Genomic DNA, 20,763 nt, shown 5'->3' with positions numbered 1-20,763 from the left:
TGCAACAGAGGCAGATTCCAAAATCCTGGCAAGTCCTGCCACTGTGTGCAGTCTTCCCAATCCTCTTGAGGACTTAGGATAAGTCCACCAAAGCAGAACTAGATCACTAAAACCTCATAGGCTTATTGTGGCAAGAAAAAAAAAGGCTCAATGTAGAGAGAAGGAATATCACCCATGGGTAAGAAACTGAGGATAGCAGTTAGCATTATAGGTGAGGCTGATAGTAGTAGCCATGGCATTGATGTGCTAGCACATATTCGTAATGCTCTTGCCAGAAGAGGTGACAGGGTGGCCTTGGTGGTGCAGGGTAGGAACCCGAATCGGACCTGAATACGAGTGGCAGCAGCAGGAGTTAGCAGGCATGCGGAGTATCTCTGGTAGTCACATTACAGCAAGGCATAGGAGAGTGGCATCTACAGCAGTTCTAGAGGGAGATGATGGTGGCAAAGGTAGAGAAGGGTGGTACTAGTCAAAACAACAGGGAAGTGTCATCCAGACTAGTCTTGGAAGGCGTGGGCTGAGCTGAGCTAGACTCAGCAGAAGCAGGAGTCGCCAGGTTCTGCCACAGGGTGAGACAGACTGGTAACACCAGTGAGGCACAGAGAGCCTTAGCAATGGCTACAAAGCAGCAGCAGGTGAAAGTAAAGCCAGAGTGGAGTTACCTGGGTCATTGGTGATAACAGGAGTGGAGCCAGAGGACTGGCCACACAGAATCACTCACGGTCACTGGAGTGATGGGCTATGTAGGGGTGTGGGCTGGGACCCACGTGATCAGGTAAAGGAAACACGATGGTCTGAAAACCCTGCTGCTCTTTTATTCAATGTCACCCACGTGTGACCCATAGGAATAGACTGCACATCTTCTTCCTTCTTAATTATCTTCATCGCCTCCTATGAGAGAAGAGGGTTACTCAGCCTCTGAGGCTGCAACTGTCGGGTTGAGTATAGGATTTGGGGCCAGAGGATTAGAAATGGGGCAGTGGCCTTTCAACTGGTCAAAGTGGCCCTGGATATAAGTTTTGCTCTCAAAGAATAATTTACAATAAAGAAACTGCTTATATTCTATAAATACAATATGCTACCTCTCAAAGGCATTATAAGCTTAACTCCATGCTATAAAAGCATAGGATGTTGGAGTGGAAGTCTATATCAAGTTTATTTTCCAGAGAAGTAAATTGAGTCCTAGGGAGGTCAGTGAATCTCCTAAGATTACACAAGTCCTCAGAAAGAATACAATGTTCTTTTTCACCATTATACTATTATATGTCTTTTGTACATAAAGGAATTTTTTTTTTTTAGCTGAGCTTATAAATGTTGATGCAATGATTTAGAAACTCTCCATGGACATTGCTTTGACCTGTATCCAACCATCCCTCCTCTCATAGTCAGTGCACGTAGGGAAAAGGCCAGCCAGGTGTAGTGGGCAGAAGTGATGGATAGGACTTGGGTCCGGCCCTGGGAAATAGTCAAGGAACACTTGCTGAATGACATATTTGGGTTTTAGCAATAGACAATTTGGCTTTTATTTGAGTCCATAGTTTGCTAGAGAAAAAGTAAGATAAAACAAAGAAAGATGGAACTAAGTAAAACATATGACTCACACTCCCCTAGGGCACTGGCCAGAAAATGAAAGCCAGGTGTGATTCTGACCCTGTAAGGAGGCAGAAGGTAATTTCCATGGTGGCCAGTCTCTCTACATGCGCTGTATGGCTATTGGCTCCCCAGTTGCCCATGAGGAAGGTGAGGTGTGTTTCTCATAATGTGAGTTCCTGTGTCTAATACTTTCTAGGATACCCCCACATGTGTGTAGTCCCTTCCAATTTTATACATCCCAAACTCAACTTACACCTTCTTTCTCCCAAATGAGCTCCCTCTCCAGACTTTACAAATGCTGTCATCAACAGTAACAATTCTTCTGGCCAGCTTTATCCACTTTCTTGCCTTCTGCCTCTCCTTCTGTGCCAAGGTCCCGCAACCTGAGGCCTGGACTGTTAGTGGTGTTTTGGTTGCTTTCACCAGTGTTTCTTTCTTAAATTGTACAATTGGGTACACAGCATTCCGTACTAAGAAATGTACAATAGCCCCCTAGTATACAAAGGAAAGTCCAAACTCCTTAATTTGGCTTTCAGAATCATCTGACATCCTTTCTCCTATTTAACTCTCCTCCTGCCAAACTCATTTGATCATTCCCACTTGGAGGCCACCATTCCCACCTTCTCACTTTTACTCCCTTATCAAGAATCTCCCCCTTACTCAATAAGATCAAGCAAAGGGCCCACTGCCCATAATATCATAAGTACTTCATAAATATTTTTTCTATTTATTTGCTCATGAGAGAGATATATAGAGAGGCAGAGACACAGGCAGAGAGAGGAGCAGGCTCTATCCGGGGAGCCTGATGTGGGACTCGATCTTGGGTCTCCAGGATCATGCCCTGGGCCAAAGGGAGACACCCAACCACTGAGCCACCCAGGCATCCTATTACTTCATAAAAATTAAGTGCCCCCTTCAAAATCCACATCCACTCCTCTCCCTGCAGGAAGCTTCCCCTCAGCAACCCCGCCCACTTCTTCTCTGTAATGTCTATTGGATATCTAGTTTAGGTTACCTTTGGTGTTATCTTGTAACCTTCAACTCTATTGTAACCCTCAAGACAGGCTGTCACTATGCATATGCACTATGCATATGTACAGTGTCCTGTAGACAGTAAGAGCTTAATACTTCACACTGATGATGATACTGTAGCATCGCCAGAATGTGGTCCTTAGCTCCAAACATGCTTACATCTTACATCACTGGGTTACCTTTTAACTCCCACACAACAAAATTCCAGAAATGGAAGAATTTTAGATAAAGAAAGAGATAAGAAGAGGAAGGTGAACAAGTATTTATTGACTACCTTCTTACACAAGGTTCCATTTTTTTTGCTCTTTAATAAACATCCTCTCATATAAAGAAAAAATAATATAGAAGAGTGAATTGATTCAGCCAGGATAACAAATGTTACTGTCATCATTTGGGACTAGAACCCATAAACTTCTGACTCCCACTGAAAAACAGCTAATGTCAAGGTTAGTTTAGGTGGTTCTTAACTCAACCTGATGCTCATTAATGAGTGTGATGGTGAAAGTATTGGGAACCTAAGTCTTCCTCAGTAAGAAAACACCTACCAATTTAATGAGAGCTCAGGAGAGATTTCTGTCTTACTTGTGCTTGCAAGCTTCATGGTGCTCTCCTTGAGTCTAAGTTAAGCCAAGTACCCCTTGATACTTCTCATACATAAACCTAGGGCAGCTGGGATTCTCTGGATATGTACAACAGCTTCCAAAATTTTTGACAAAACTTGTCTAAATATTTTATAGATACTACCCTTTGAGTGAGAAAAGGGTCATCACTCTGGTCATTACTCCCTTTTAATAGACGGTAAAAACGAGGTACAAGTCATTAGAGTGACTCGCTTAATCTTTCATGACACAATAGTATGCTCTGGCTCTTGCAGGCTAGTCTGCTGCTCGTCATAGGCTGAAAATGGTGCACTGTTCATGGCTAATGACCACCATTCATATATTGGTGGCAACTTCTAAGACAATTGGGTGGCACAAGTAGAAGGGGTCATCCGCTTAAGGGAATTTTATCCAGATGGATATGCAATTCGTGGAACAATAATACTGTTGACACAGAGCAGCGGCTAATCAAGGCAAAGCTGACCCCCAGCAGAAGTGTCAACTTGGAGAAAAAAGATTATTATAAGCTGGCTCTTGTTTATAAGGCTCAGGACCAACAGGAATAGAAGTCCTTCGTGGAGGCCCCTGGTCTCTGTGTCACTCATTAGGAAATACACCAACTGCTTCTCTATGCTTCCTATGCAGCAGTGCATCAGGCATCATGTGACTACACAGAACAAAAAGTAGCATCAGGCTGTTGCTATGGAAACCTCAGAACCATCTGAATTGCTATGGCATCATAAAAGCAAAATTCCAATCATCAGTCTTTAACTATAGGGCTGTTGAAATCTATCTCATATTTTTAGAATGTGTGACATTTAACACACTGATGAGTATTTCCAGCTTCAGAATACATTCCCTGCTTTCATATTTAGATGGGATTTTTCAGTTCAACTGGCTGGATTTTTTTTTTCTTCTTCTTCTGGTAAGTGTACTGTCTTCTTACAAGTGATTGCAGCTCTTTATATACTTATTTCCTAGATGTTGCTTAATTCGTGCCTCTTATTTTCTCTTTATTCTATAATTAAAATTATTTTCTCACTGGCTGCCTATCTCTGCTTCCCCCAGACTCTCTCTCCGTAGTTGTATGTTTCACATCCCCAGTCGACACATCATCCAGGTCTTAATCCCCACTGGTTTTAACTGATCACATTTTAAGCCTTAGCTGCTAATAATGAACAGTTCTGAGCCCCAGCCAAAGGTGCATAGCTGCTCCCCTGGTGATTCTTTATCTCTCAAGTCACCATTCCCTTATCATTCAAGGTGATCCCCATTTACTGACTTTTCCAGGCTTTGTATAAAATCTTTTTCTGGATCTGGAATAATAGGTATGTCATTTCCACTTTCCCCTGGGAGAACTGCTGACAGGATTTTGTTTAACTCTGTATACTCCTCATTTTGGGTGTAAGTGTCTACACGCACACACATGCTCACAAATATGTTGTTTATCTTGTTTGAAAGATGTTAAAGAGATTGATCGGCTGTTAGAGATAACAACTCTTATAATCTAGTTAGCTTAGAAACTAGAAAAAGGGAAATTGTGAATATAGAGCCAGAAAATACAAATTCTGCTCAAGGAAAGCTGTTAAGGTAGTACACTGTTGTGTGGTAAGTGTCCTTCACATCCTTTTTGTTCATCCGGCACCAGCCTCTTCAAAGCTTTTGGTCTATGTAAGAGCATTCTCCTTTGAACCCCTTTCCTTACAAGAGTTTCAGGATCTCTTAAGGTTATTTATTTTCTTCTCCTCTTTAAACCTCTCCAAAGAAGTGCCTTCTCGATCTCTCCACAGCATTAAACAATAAGTTCCTGCACACTGGTAAGCATGGCATTACCAAGGTGTGACTTTCATCAGTGAATTTCCAGGAACTGACATCTCTGCCACTGCATTACTGAATTTAAAAGCATAATTCCTAGAAAGAGCGTTTAAGCATTTTTTGAGTCAACTCTTTCTTCCAGGGGTCACAAGAATCTTCCAGAGCATGATTTATTTATTTACTAGTATAATCACCCCCGCCCCCCAATATGCTGCAGTTGTCAGGATTGTGTACAGAGCAATGTGAACTAAACATATTTGCACACAGAGCAATGCCACAAAAAGAGATAAATAACAACAACCTGATTTGCTGATTCCAACATCAAGGACTGCACTGTTGTCCTCGTCGATATCTAGGTCAAGTTAAATACTATGTTCAGAAATTCCACTCTGGGCCAACCATGGCTAATTGTGTTTGGTGTCTGAATAAGATTTCTGGCAATCATGACCTGGTGAAGAACATGCTCTTGCTTCAGATGATTTTTAAACACATTTCTAGCATGTATAAACCAATGAACCATACTCTATCTTGGTTTATCCTGATACAAGGAATCAATCAATCAGTCAATTAAGAATAACGCATGCAGGGATGTGTCTTGCATTAATAACTATGCTATGGAGGCAATGAGAGAGTCTTTGCTGATACTGTTGCTTAAATGTTTAGGGTCTGCTGACCCTGTATTATCAATCAGACACTAAACTCCCAAGAAACAAAACTGGCACCCTACCTTGCCCTTTAACCTGGACAGTGTCTTATCATATACCAACTGTGCAGTAACAACTTAGGGAGTGAATGGAGAACTATAGGAATGCATGCAGAACCAGAGCCAGGTGAGTCTTCAGAAAGCTCACATATCTGTTGGGTAGGAAAGAAACTAGAAGCTATAATTAATAAAAGATGGTCTATGACACTGGAGACAAGATGCTGTAACAGACACCAGAAGTTCTATAAGAATGCAGAGAATGTAGAGTAAGTTAAAGAGAAGAATGCTTGGTGGAAGACTTTATGACTCCTAGGAAATGTGGTGTGGATTTTCCAAATAGGCAGAATCAGAGATGCAGGAGCAGAGACCAAACAGTGAAAGACTGAGTGTATGACCTCAAAGGGCAATCTATGCAGGGCAAGAGTGACAGAGGTTCTTGCTTAGATACCACTGCATGTGGGGACTGTTTGTCAGAAATTGTCACTTCGATCTCTATGCATTTAGGTTGCCACTTCCATAATAATTCAAGTGCTTCTTTAAACCTGAGGTTCTAAAAAAAATAAATTAAAAAAAAAAAAAACACCTGAGGTTCTATAAAGGCAAGAAGATTCATAGAAAAAACTGAATACCATGGAATGAGCAACAGAAGCCTTTTTAATCAATTATCGTAAACATAGCACATCAGCAATAAACTAAAAATTACACATACATGTACATATACATCTGCATATATACATATAAGAAATGATACATCGGTGTAGTCAGTTAGATTGCTACTTAGAGTTCTTTTTTTATAATTTTTTTTGTCTTTCTGATAACCTTATGTGTGTGTGTGTGTGTGTTTTTAAGATTTTATTTATTTATTCATGAGAGACAGAGAGAGAAAGAGAGGCAGAGACACAGGCAGAGGGAGAAGCAGGCTCCATGCAGGAGCCTGATGTGGGACTTGATCCCGGGACTCCAGGATCATGCCCTAGGCCGAAGGCAGGCGCTAAACTGCTGAGCCACCCAGGGATCCCTACTTAGAGTTTTTTGAACAAACATGTCTGCTTAGAAATATTGCTGTGAAGTTCTACAGTCAACTCCAGCCTCCTCTTACCAAGCCACTAGCACACTTCTCAGTTTGGTGAGACTGAGGGATGTGTATTGCCCCTTTCCAAGACCTCTTTGTTCTTCTTCCCAGATAGTTTCTGTTGTGACCACTGAACACATGGATATCCGCTCCTTCCTATGTCCCATACTTATCTGAAAGTCACCCTGTGTAAAATGGATATACACATACCATGGAAATTACCATTCTTTCTCTAATTCCTTTTTAAAAAAGGAATTTTTATGAGTCAGATTTTATGACTAGCTCTATATGTTGGTGAAGGTACAAAAATATAAATAAAGACCTCAGGTAGGTTCAAGCCTTTCATCATGCACTTTGTAAAATGATCTGCTGCTGCCTGCTGATGCCCAGGGATGATTCCTGACCTCTATTGTCATGCAAAGATTGGTGTGTGTATGTACGTGTGTGCATGTGAGCATGTGTGTATGTGTTGGGGGGGGGATGGACCTTCACAAACATCCTCTCTCATTATTCGAAAAGGAACATTTACTACCATTTCGCACTCACCCATCCTCCTGCTCAACCCGCTGTGCATCACCTCCATCCCTGCCAAGTGCCCCAACCTCACCGTTTGCTGTTAGACTGATCCATGATCACTTAGGTATGTGCAGAATGCTGTACCTTAGCATTTGGATTTTCTTCCTTTTATTGAAGTGAAATTCACATAATATAAAATAAACCATTTTAATGTGAACAACTCAGTGGTATTTATTACATTCATAATGTTGGGGAACCACCGCTGTTCTCTAGTTCGGTGTTCTGTCTCTAAAGATTCACTTATCGTGGCATTTCATATGAATGGGACCATATAACATGTGACCGCTTTTCATCTAGCTTCTTTTGTGTAGCATAAAGTTTTTGAAATGCATCCATGTTATAGCATCATCAGTGCTTTATTCCTTTTTGTTAATGATTTCCATTATATGTATGTACTATAATCTGTTTATTGAATCTGCAGTTGACATGTGGGCTGTTTTCTGCCTTTTAGCTACTATCAATAGTGTTGCTATAAACACACATGTACATGTATTTGTTTGAATACCTGTTTGAAGTTTTGGGGCATATATAGGAGTGGAATTGCAGGGTCACAGAGTAATTACATGTTTAACTTTTTGAGGAATCACCCAATTACTTCCCACGACAATCGCACCAATAGCCACATGTTAGCTGGAAAATAATGAGAGCCCTAGGAAATCTTAGGTAGATTTCTAAAGCTACTCTCTGACCCATTCTGTCCCCCCAGCATGTGCCTGGGGGGACAGAACCAGCTGTGTGTGCTTCCTGACAGGAAAGACAAGTTTCATCTTCCCTAGTAAAACAAGAACCCATAGGCAGACGCCATGACTAGGTAAGAGGAGAAATACAAGAGGTCAGTGAATGTGTGGCAAAGTCAATCAAAGCTTTAAGAATGGCCTTCCCTTTGATGTACAGAAATTATCCTGAGGAAGTTATCTAAGATGGTATAAATACTGACATACAGGGAAATTATTATGGAATTATTTTCATAGTGAAACTTTAAATGTCCAACCTGTGAGAATATTCAATTATGTCAAGGTACATCCAACCAACTTTTATTTTATTTATTTATTTTTATTTTATTTTATATTTTAAAAAGATTTTATTTATTTATTCATAGACAGAGAGAGAGAGAGAGAGGCAGAGACACAGGCAGAGGGAGAGGCAGGCCCCATGCAGGGAGCCCGATGTGGGACTCGATCCCGGGTCTCCAGGATCACACCCCAGCTGCAGTGGTGCCAAACCACTGCGCCACCGGGGCTGCCTATTTATTTACTTTTAAATATTTTATTTATTTGTTCATGAGAGTCACAGAGAGAGAAGCAGAGACACAGGCCGAGGGAGAAGCAGGCTCCATGCAGGGAGCCCAACATGGGACTCGATCCCGGGTCTCCAGGATCACACCCTGGACTGAAGGCGGTACTAAACCGTTGAGCCACCCGGGCTCCCCCCAACCAACTTATAAACACTATTTTATCTGAGAAAGTACTCATGATAGAATATTAATTGCAGCAACAGTTAATCACAACTACATATTATGATGTCAAGTTATAAAGATGATGTTATAGACTTATACACAAACACACGTGTGTGTGTGTGTGTGTGTGTGTGTGTGAGTGGATGTGTCTGCATCCATATGTGTCTGAAAAACAGAAGGAAGTATGCCAAAATATTTACAATGGGATCCTCTGTGATTGTTTTTCTTCATTTTTATATTTATTTCCATTTTCCAGATTCCCTACCACGAAATTCTAGGACAAAAACAAACAAACAATAAAGCACAGAGATGATGTCATAATATTCATTGCTTCTTCAGTAATCTATCTGTCTATACCCTCCTTCATTCTTCGTCAAGCACATACTGAGCTCTTTCTCTTCTAACACAGCTGGACTGGGCAATGTGGGAGGGATGGTAAAAAACAAAAACAAAAACAAACTAGGAGCGATCTTATTTTTAGGAACTTTTAATTTCTGACATGTCAAGAGGATGACATTTCTGAAACCCTGTATTTCATGATCCCCTCTCTCCTCTCCTTAAACAAAATTTAAAAGCTTCTTTTTATTCTCAGCAAACATTGTTCTATTTATATTTTAAATGTCCTTTGAAAAATGCCTCATCTGATCTTGCAGATACTGTTCCATGAAAATGATGAACCACATCTGGTTTTGCAGAGGAATGCCTCCATTCCACTTTAGATTGGTCATATCATGACACAATCATCTCTCTGATCACTTATATTTTTCCTTCTTTCCTTAAAAGTGAGATAATGATTCTTATTCTCAGGACAGGTTTAAAAAGAACAATGAGAATTATTATTAGTAGTATCCGTTATTTACTTCTTTATATCGAAAATAATCTAACATACTCCCTTGACATTCCTTTTTATGTAGGCTAGATGTCCTAATTTTTATTTTTGCTTGGGCTGAAGAGCCCAGAGGGGTTAAGGATATTGCCTATTATAATCTAGTAAATTAGAAATGGAGCAAGAACAGGAAACCAAATCTCTAAAATCTGGCCCAGCATTTCAGTGAAATTTAAAAAGAAAAACATACCTAGGAGAGAAGCCTATCTGCATCAGATAGTAAATCTTTCTCACAAAAGCAAAATGCCTCCCCTGTGATTCCTTGCATGAAAAATCAGTTACCATCAGGAAATAGCAGAGGGACTCAGAGCTGCAGTTATAGATTGGAACCTACCTGTAAAAATTATTTCCCCAAGGTTCTCCATTTATTCTGTTCTCTCCTCAGATAATAAATAAACTTGCTCAGTTTTGCACATCAAGTCTGACTCATCTTGCTGCGAGAACTCCAGGTGTCCCCTCTTATAGGCAGAGTCAAGCTGGGTCCAATCCATTGCACAAATGCCAGCGACAGCAGTGGTAATATTCACTACTGAAAGGACCAGAGTGAAACTGGCTCCTTTTCTGAGGGTGTATCCAATTATAAACATAAAAGTAGCAACTCCTTGAATGAGGTGCATCCTCCACCATGTGTACAGCCCAGAAGAAGTTACACAGAGGAAGGTGGAGATTGTCTGCTCTGTCCTGGTTTCTTGTGCCTACACTGTACAAAACAAACTAAGAACCTGAACCAAGTCGTTCTTTGCCACTTTGCAACATTGAAATTTTTCATTCCACATATTCAGAGAGCAGTTTTTTTGTCTATTAGCTTTGTGTGAGAGGTCAGTAAAGGCAGAGATTCAATGAAGACTTTCCCAAGGAAGGCAAGTCAGTCAAAAAGGCCAGGAACTGCAGAAACATAATCTGATTCTAATGTGAAAAGACTTCCAGCAAAGGGGTGACTGGGTGGCTCAGTCGGTTGAGCATCAGACTCTTGATGTGGGCTCAGGTCATGATCTCAGGGTCTTAAGTCCTGTGTAGGGCTCTGTGCTAGGTGTGGGGCTTGCTTAGAATTCTCTATCTCCCTCTCCCTCCACCCCTCTCCTCACCACATGTGCACACACACATTCTCTCTCTAGGAAAAAAGAAAGCCTGCCAGCATGTCAACAACTGTGCACGCACACACACATAGAGGCACATGCACATGCCTAAGGGAAATATGACAATCTCATCAGTAGAAACTTGGGATACTGGGGTCAACTGAAACCAGGAATTCACATCAACTCAAACTTGATCTATTCAAACTATGACTTCCCTTCCAAGGACTGATCCCAGAGTCTGCCCTTCAGCCATGAACCCAACAGCTCAAGCTTCACCAGTTCCAGATAGGTTGTAAAACATTAAAATGTGCCCATTATCAAATAACTTTGGGGCGTATGACAACCATGAGAGTTTCAAATCAAAGCCTAAAATTCAATTTAAATCAAAATCTGAAGGCTCTATCTTTATAAAAGGACAAAAAAAATCAAGCACAAAACAAAATAGTATCTTGTAAGTACATCATAGATATGGAGAGACGTCGACCTCAGGGGGGTTGGAAAGTATGCATCACAGCAGAGTCTATAGTGTACTTCTATTTATCTTTATTTGATGTTTAATTAGACATGCCTTTCTTAATGTAAGTTGCTGACCCAAAGAAATTTCTCAATAAATGTTAACTATTACTGTTAACTATTAGCTTACTGGTGCTAACAATGATAACTTGAATTCGGATAAAGTGGTAGGCAATTCCCTTCCATCCTCTGTGTCCAGCCTTAGTTCCCTAAATGGAGTGGACAACATTCTTGTCCAGGGGAGGGATGATGTAGAACGGGCACCAAGGCCAGGCAGCAAAGGCAGACAACTCTGCCTAGGGTGGGGTGATGCAACCCCAGGAGTTTGCCAGCCCAGTCTCCATGAATCGGAAACCAACCAGTTGGGAGATCCTAGCATTGTTACTAGTGTCATTAATGTCTCAGCCCATCACAACACCCAGAATAGTCCCTATGGATATTTAAGTCAGCTCAGAAAGCTGCCACCAGGTGGTGCCATATCAAGACTGGGACAGGAAGTCCAGCTAAGAAACTCCCTGCTGTCTGGTTGCTCACATGTTGAATTCATTATCCTCACAGATAAGGAACTTCATATTTTACACGATCGACAAACTGGGAGTTACTGTGTTATGGCTGTTGTGTTATGATGACTTTTAAGGGTGAAAGAAGACACTATAATAATGGAGCAAAAAATAAACCGAAATTATTCAGGGCAAGTAGGATACATGGTCACCCTAGTTATGGCAAGGTTTACACTATTATTTTTTTTATTATGACTACTATTATCTTTATGCCATTATATTGCTTTATTTTTATATTTTATTTATTTTATTTTATTTTTTTGCAGTGAGAGAAGGAGCAAGTGATGTTGAGTACGACAGACAAAGTTAGTGGTACCCCCCAGGGCCCATACCTGTCTAGGACCATGATACTGCATTGAAGTTATTTGTAATACATGTAAACTTCGCTGCCTCAAATGCCAACTTCCTGCTAATGCCTGAGTGTCTACGGCTTACTAACCCTGGAAAATGAGCGGATCATGTATGTGAGCCTTGGGAAACAAGGAGCCCCAAACCATCTCAAAGAGAAAAGGCCTTTTTCACTACCCAGCACATGCTGTGCCAGCTCAAACTTGTTTCCTGATATTTCTACTCTGGCTCCTTGGTGAATCTGGAGTCTGTAAGACACACAATATGCCATCGCGGTTGCTTCCTGATACTCACTCTCAGTCCAGCAAAATACATCCTTGTAGGAAATGTGCCTGCAGAGCTTCCTGGGGTCACCAGACCTTCCAAGTACTCCTCAGAGTGTAAGAGGAAGCAGCAGGTACCAGTGGAGAGTGGCTACCTGGACATGTGGAAGATCCTTTTCCTTGGGATTCCTCCAAGAGCGGATCTCTGCCGGGACCAGATGAGCATGGAGTCTTGGGGTGAGGGAGATGTGGGCATTAATGTCAGGTGGCCTCGCTGGGAGCTGAAAGCTGATGAGGTCTGGGATGCTGAGGCACTGCCATGCCATCACTACGAGGCAGTGGGACGGGCGAAAGTCCAACCAGGCCTACCCGGACCTCTGATGCGCCATGGCTGCTTGGAAAGTTCTCTTTGTCAGACCAGATGAGAGCAAGGCCTGACGGAGGGGCCCACACAGGTTCATTAAGATCCAGCCAAAGGGAAGAGGAGATGCTCAAGGCTCTTAGTGATCAGGGGACTCGATGACAAGGACAGTGAGGCTTCTGGGGAGCAAGCCAGTTTCACAGGGGACTTTGTAAATTCCCCACATCCTTGATTTTTGTGATTTTGTTTCCTCCCATTTCCCCCATACCCTTCTTCTCTGATTTTGCCATCATTTTATCTTAGCACAGGTACATTTTGTTGGACAAGTCAGTAACTCATCATTACTTTGGGATCTCACTGACATTACAGGCACTGATTAATATGTTTCTTCCCTCTTTCTGCTGTACGCTATCCTGGAGTTTCCTACAAAACGTGGGCTCTGCATCTAGACAGATCTAACTGAACTTAAATTCCAGCTCCATGATTTTATGAGTGGTGAGGATGTTCAGTTTCTAACCTCATGAAATCTGAGGTCTAAGAGTGCCTGCCTTACGGGCCTGCGGGAAATGTAAATGAAACCCTGCCCTGGAAGCACTTAGTACATGGCCCGTCATTCATTCTTTAAATGCCTAATAAGTGCTAGTTAGTATTCTTTCATTATCCCTGTTGTTTTATGTGAACGCTAATATGTATTAGGTTTTTAATCATCTAACTTATTTTTGGTGAGAACATTTAAGTTTTACTCTCTTAGCAAATCTCAGTGATATAACCGAGTCTTATCAACAACAGTCATCCTGCTTTACATGGGCTCTTCAGACCTTATTTATCATTTTTAAAAAAGGTTTATTGATTGATTTGAGAGAGACAGAGAGAGAGAGAGAGAGAAAGGGAGAGAGAGAGAGACTCAGTGCACGGGGAGGGGCGGAGTGAGAGGGAGAGAAGCAGGCTCCACTAAGTGTGGAGCCAGATGCGGGACTCCATCTCACAACCCTGAGATCAAGACTTGAGCTAAAATCAAGAGTCGGAAGCTTAAGTGACTGAGCCACCCAGGTGCCCCCAGACCTTATTCATCTTAAAGCTGAGATTCGGTCCCCTTTTACCACTATTCCCGCCACCCCCTGACAACCACTTTTCTACTCTGTTTCTATGGGTTTGACTCATATGTGTTTTTCTTTTTTGGTTCCACATATAAATGACATCATGTAGTATTTGTCTTTGTCTGGCTTATTTCACTAATTTGCTTATTAGTTACACATTTCTCTATTCTTGTATTCTCATTTGTTTTAATTTACTCTTATTGCCATTTTAATTTCAATCTTCACCTTTCATTTTTTAATTTTTTCCTGATGTGAAGAAAAAATATTCCCCAAAAGGTATTTTTGACCAAAAAAAAAAAAAAAAAACCTATATTGTGTAAACCCTTCCCACCTTCTAGAGGAGAGAATGATCATTTTTATTGGCAGGGCAATGGTGAAGGGGTGCAAGATTAGAGCAGTTAACACAGTGTTGTTCATTTTAAAAAGGAGGAGGCAGCTCTAGAAGGGGTCCAGGGAGAAGAGACTGGTGGACGGAAAGAGATTTCGCGGGCATTCTGAGTGGAAGGGAATCGCACAGTGCTGCCCAGTCTGCAATGTAATCACCTCTCAGACACCTCCACAGAACTTTCAATATGATCTGTATGGTTCATCATGCCAGTAATTAATCTCTCATTTCTCAGTTTCAAATCTACCCTTCCAGATACTTTCTCCTGCTGCCTGGGCAGCTATCCAGGTCAGCAAGACCCTCCGCTTCTCTCTGAGGCTCTGCGCACCTGGGAAATCAGAAAAAAGCTGCAAACCTGGAGAGGTAGCGGGGCTCCTTTCTTCCTGTCTGCCTCTTGTTCTGTCTACATCCCTGCAGTCCAGCTGCCTCCACCTGCCAGAGCATTAGGGTCCAGCAACAGCAGCAGCTGAATCCACTTTGCAGATTTTCCAGCAGCGACAGAATGAGCCTTATGATGATGGGCTCAAAGACACCAATGCCTCCTCCTTAGAGATGAAGGTCCAAGCCCACAGACCCCTCCTTCCTGCTAGCACCCAGGGTCCCCTCTTCAGAGTTTCAGCTCCATGCCTCCAGGCTTCTCAGACTAATGGTCCCAGCTTGTCCCTTGGCTCCCCTATCCCAGGAACGGTAACTGTGTCCTGCAACGGCCACCTCTTTGATCTCTTTGTTTCCCCCTCGTTGCCCTCCAAGTCACCCAATTAATGATTCTTTATGCCAAGTTCTCACTGTTCAAATAACTGGCATGGGCTCCATCCCCTAACTGGACCTGGACTGATACACCTTCTGATGTATAAAAAGTGCATTTTCTTCTTGGGAGGATGGCAAACAATTCTGAGTATGCCTTTGGCGTTGGCTGGGTGGATGAAATCATCTCGTCTCAGAAAGTGACAGTTCTGTTTGAGTTATCCTCGTGTTGCCTGCCCCTTCAGTTACCTTTTGTTTCCATGATCTTTGAATCTACTTTTCATTATGTCCAACAAAAAGCGTGGTCTGAGAGACAAAAGCTCCTAACCAAACCGAGGAAACTGCTGCTCTGCTCTGCAGATGATACTGGAGCCACCCTGAGAAATGAGGGTGCTCCTGGTCAAGACCTCGCTGCAGCTGTGAGTCTCTCTATACAGGTGCCATGTGGCATTATTGCAGTAGGCTTGCTCCCTGACACCTCACACTAACCACTCCATGTAGGAGGACTTCCATGTTTTTGAAATCCACAGATGGGACACATGGATGGCTCAGTGGTTGAGCATCTGTCTTCGGCTCAGGGTGTGATCCCAAGGGTTCTGGGACCAAGTCCCCACAGGGAGTCTGCTTCTTCCTCTGCCCATGTCTCTGCCACTCTGTGTCTCTCATGAATAAATAAATAAATAAAATCTTTGGGGGAAAAAAAAGAAAGAAAGAAATCCACAGAGAGCCATTGGATTTTGGAAACCAAGTCAATGGTGTACTGCAAGGCAATGGTGGACGGGAGTATGCAACCAGTGTGCAGCAGCGTCCTGTCTGTGCCAGGACTGACTTTGGCCAAGAAGCAGGAAGTGGTGATGCCCTGGGGATACTGAAGACAGGAAAGTTGCTCTGAGGTGTCTATACAATGATGGCTGTCCTCACCCCAAGCACCTGGTTCTGACTGAATAGTCACCATGTGGCTCATGACTGTGTTTCTTACATTTTTTTAAAATTTATTTATGATGGTCACAGAGAGAGAGAGAGAGAGAGAGTGAGAGAGGCAGAGACACAGGCAGAGGGAGAAGCAGGCTCCATGCACCGGGAGCCCGATGTGGGATTCGATCCCGGGTCTCCAGGATTGCGCCCTGGGCCAAAGGCAGGTGCCAAACCGCTGCGCCACCCAGGGATCCCTGACTGGGTGTTTCTAACTTGTGCTATCACACACATGGCAGGGGGCATCCAATGAACATCTGACTCAAAATAATAGTAGATTCTGGAAAGCATCTAGATCCTAGAAAGTAGGCAGTGATGTTATTAATCAACAATAACACTGCCAAATGGCTTCTGCCACTGATCACACACAGAACAGATATTAACTCTGCTAATTTACTTCCATTTCCTTACAGTCCTGTTTGGGTTTTGAATCAGTTAAGTGCTTCCCACAGACGTCACATGCCTTGTGTGTCATCTTGCCATTTGGCTCTGTTCAAACTTTATTAGAAATCTTTGCCATTTTCCCCTTTCTTCCGTTTATGCATTTACAGGGAGGAGTAGCGGATGGAAGAGGTCTTTCTAGGCAATGGGAAATTAGTGTTGTACTTTGGATAGCCAACTTTCTCATTCAACCAGGTGCCTTTACTTTGAGAAATTACTGGAAAGAAGAAAGGGAGGCTCCTTTAAAAATGTCACTAAGTCCATCCAGAAATAATGATTAATTAGGAGAATGAGGCTCTTTGGAAGAGTGGAAACTATGCAGGCTAAACAATCTTCTGTCAAGGTGAGCTGCCAGAGTCAGGGTTCACCCCTTCTCCCCACCTGTAAAATGAGTGAACGAGGCCCCATTTCACCCAGGAAAAAGAGAAAACCCATTTGGGGCCCTTGGGTTCCTTTTGCAGCGCCTTCTTTTTTTCTTCATAAGGTTTCATTTTTTATTTTTCTATGTGGGCACATCATAGAAGCTGTCATACTTGATCAGCGCCTGGAGAGAAAGATGAAAACGTCACGCTCACATCTGTGGAGCTGGGATGAACAGGGAGAAATCGAGAAGATTAAGCAGAGAGCTTTCATGCCCGAGATAACCCAGCTGTGTGAAAAATCAAGTCTATTGAACACGAAAGCACTGAACCACCAAAATAACTGCTTTAACCAGGAAGGAAGGGAATAAATGCCCCAGCAAAGCACAGACAGTGACGCAGACTCGGCCGCATTTCAAACAAATTCATGACTCTCTCTCCACCCCTGAGGCGCCTCTGCCTCTGTCCTACTAAAGTTCTGCTCACTCCTTCTTTTTTGAATAAACAGTAACACCTTACTTCTGTGAGGCTGTATAAATTGCAAACCTTCTAAACCAGGAGTTGGGCTTTCAACATTGTTAGCCATAAAACTAAAAAGCTTTTTATCATCTGTAACCTCCCTGCTACCCAATGCGGCAGCCAACAGCCATAGGTGACCATTTACATTAATTAGGATAGGGGCCGGTGGGGGCTCTGTTGGTTAAGTGATCAACTCTTGATTTTGGCTCAGGTCATTATCTCATGGTCGTGATATCGAGCCCTGTGTTGGGCTCCACACCTAGTGTCAAGCCTGCCTGGGATTCTTTCTCTCCCTCTGCTTCTCCTCACCCCTCGCTCATGCCCTCTCTAAAAACAAACAAACATATATTAATCAGGATAAAATAAATGTAAAGATCCAATTGCTCAGATGCACCAGCCCATTTCAAGTACTCGACAGCCACGTGTGACTCGTGGCTACTGGACTGGCCAGCGTCCAGACAACATTTCCATCACTGAAGAAAGTTCTTTAGGAAATGAAAGGATGATAGGGCTCCATTTCCAGAATGCAATTATTTATATTCCTATGATCCTATGAGCTCTCTGACACTCTGAGCATCTGCTCTACCCAGGGCTGCTGATATTCCTATGGATGGCGGGATCAGATGCCAGGAATTCCTCAGGGCTTGGGTGACTCAGGTTATTCAGAAACTGTGTTCAGTCTTGCAGGCTATGAGGCCTCTGCTTCATGTGGGATGCAAAAAGAAATTTTTCTTCCTAATCTTTAAAGCAGCTTCCCACAATCCCTGTGATGGCTAATTGTGTCATTCCTGGCTAGACCATGGGGCGCCCTGACTAAACATTATTTCTGGGTGTGTCTGCGAGGGTGTTTCCAAATGAGATTGGCATTCGAATTGGTGAAGCCAGTAAAGCAGGTGATCCTCCCCAAAGTCAGTGGGCTTCATCCAATCCATTGAGGGCCTGAAGAGAACAAAAGGTGGAGGAAAGAAGAATTCACCCTGCCTCCTGAATGAGCTGGGACATCTTCTCTCACTCTCTCCTCCCTTGAACAGGGAGTTACACCATTAGCTCCTCTGGTTTCAGGCCTTTGCACTCGGACTGAATTATCCCACTGGCTTTTCGAGTCTCCAGCTTGCAGCTGCAGATCCTGAGATAATCACATGAGCCAATTCCAACCCCAGACATGTAACATAGGCAAGTGTCTCAACTGGAAAGAGCCTACATCCCTGGCATAAGCACCGGCTAGACCTGCCCTATGACCCAGCAATTGCACTGTTGGGGATTTACCCCAAAGATACAGATGCAATGAAACGCCAGGACACCTGCACCCCGCTGTTTATAGCAGCAATGGCCACAATAGCCAAACTGTGGAAGGAGCCTCGGTGTCCATCGAAAGATGAATGGATAAAGAAGATGTGGTCTATGTATACAATGGAATATTCCTCAGCCATTAGAAACAACGAATACCCACCATTTGCTTCAACGTGGATGGAACTGGAGGGTATTATGCTGAGTGAAATAAGTCAATCGGAGAAGGACAAACATTATATGGTCTCATTCATTTGGGGAATATAAATAATAGTGAAAGGAATAGAAGGGAAGGGAGAAGAAATGGGTAGGAAATATCAGAAAGGGAGACAGAACATGAAGACTCCTAACTCTGGGAAACGAACTAGGGGTGGTGGAAGGGGAGGAGGGCAGGGGGTGGGGGTGAATGGGTGACGGGCACTGAGGGGGGCACTTGACGGGATGAGCACTGGGTGTTATTCTGTATGTTGGCAAATTGAACACCAATAAAAAATAAATTTATTATTAAAAAAAAATAAGCACCAGCTAATGCTTAGTGGTTGGAGGGTTCACACTTCCAGTCTTTGAAATGCAACAAAGGTAATGCCAAGGATAAATAGAGTAAGGGTAAAGAGTGAGTTTGGGGGGCCACCAGCCTCCAGGGCAGTTCCCTGGGGAACAGCAGGGTGTCACTTCTGGTCTAGTCTGGATTGCTTGAATCCACTGTGCGATTATTAACAATGCAAATGACTAACCCCAGAACTTGTCATTTCTTGAAACTCTTATTTCTTGCCATGTCTTTCAGTATTATCAGGAGGGAGTGGCTTCAGACAGATAAAAGCTGACTCTTGGCTGGTTTTCCCAAAGGCCAGCCCATGTGTCAGTGATCACTCTGCTTCTCCATTTGATGTACGGCATGTCCAGCTACTGCTAACAGAAGCCCAGAAATTGGCTGGTTGTTTGATTATTCTCAAGGCTAAATATTCAGAATGACCTAACAGACTCATACATAAACACACGAGTTCTCATAACCTTCTCAACATGAAAGTTCACATTTTTTCTTCCCATCCCAGCAACAAACTGACAACCGGCCAGCACTTAAATTAGGGGAAAAAATTAAAAGAAGAATCTATCACTTATGTTTTAAAAAAAAAGAAAGATTGCAGCTGTCTCCTCAATACCAGAGGCCTGTGTTTTGTATTTTAATATATATTCAACAACTGTATGCTTGGTTGCTCCCTGTAACCCCTATTTCTCTTTGCTCTCTCTTATTTGTAAGCCCAAATGTTTCATATTAAAAAGCTATTTTAAACCCAATCTTTAAAAGAGGAAATAAAACTTTTTTTTAATTGCATAAAACAGTGGAGGTTACAATCAACAGACTCATGCTGCACTGATAGGAATCCAAAATGGTCCAATATTTCTAGGAAGCAACTTCATCCAGAGCAATCAATGGCTTTAAAATCACTCATGACCTTTGACCTGATACATCTATTTTTGGGGAACTAAAGAACCAATCGGACATCCCAGGAAGATTTATGTACAGGGATGTTCATCACGGTGTTATTTATAAATGCTGAAAGCTGGAGAAGGGACCAGAAATATCCAAGAGAGACATGGCTTTATGAACAATATATTTACACTTAGGAATGTTATGCAACCATTAAAGACCATGCTTTCTTTTTTTATTTTTAAGATTAATTAGTTATTTATTTATTTGAGAGAGAGAGAGAGAACATGAGGAGGGGAAGGAGGGGGAGGCAGAGGGAGAAGCAGGCTCCTCGCTGAGCAGGGAGCCTAATGTGGGGCTCAATCCCAAGACCCTGAGATCATGACCTGAGCAGAAGGCAGATGCTTAACCAACTGAGCCACCCAGGTGCCCCAAAGATCATGCTTTCAATAAATACTTAATATCATGAAAGCTGTTCATGTTATTATGTTAAGTGTCAAAAGCATAATATAAACCTAAACCTGTATATGAGATTTACCCATAAATTCTGTTAATTATGATACCCCTCCACCCACTTTAGGTTTTTCTGTAAGGTTTCAATGAACCAGTCCTATAAATTCTAGCACAGTGTTTAACACTGGCAGGAGAGCTGTATGTGTTAGCTATTGTCATCATAT

At 42.5% G+C, this 20,763-nt stretch overlaps 1 protein-coding gene and 1 long non-coding RNA gene across 6 annotated transcripts in view; one reads left to right on the top strand and one right to left on the bottom strand.

Annotated features, from left to right (window-relative positions):
• The window catches only part of FRMD4A (FERM domain containing 4A), a 751,487-nt gene that overhangs the window by 469,876 nt on the left and 260,848 nt on the right, over window positions 1-20,763 (bottom strand). The window lies entirely within an intron of this gene.
• LOC118354049 (uncharacterized) lies at window positions 3,996-17,369 on the top strand. Its single transcript, XR_007405685.1, has 2 exons — window positions 3,996-4,149; window positions 12,148-17,369. It is a non-coding gene; the product is annotated as an uncharacterized LOC118354049 (long non-coding RNA).

Source organism: Canis lupus, chromosome 2, assembly GCF_003254725.2.
Source record: "Canis lupus dingo isolate Sandy chromosome 2, ASM325472v2, whole genome shotgun sequence".
Taxonomy (NCBI): Eukaryota; Metazoa; Chordata; class Mammalia; order Carnivora; family Canidae; genus Canis; species Canis lupus.
This window is presented reverse-complemented; position numbering and strand designations above follow the sequence as displayed.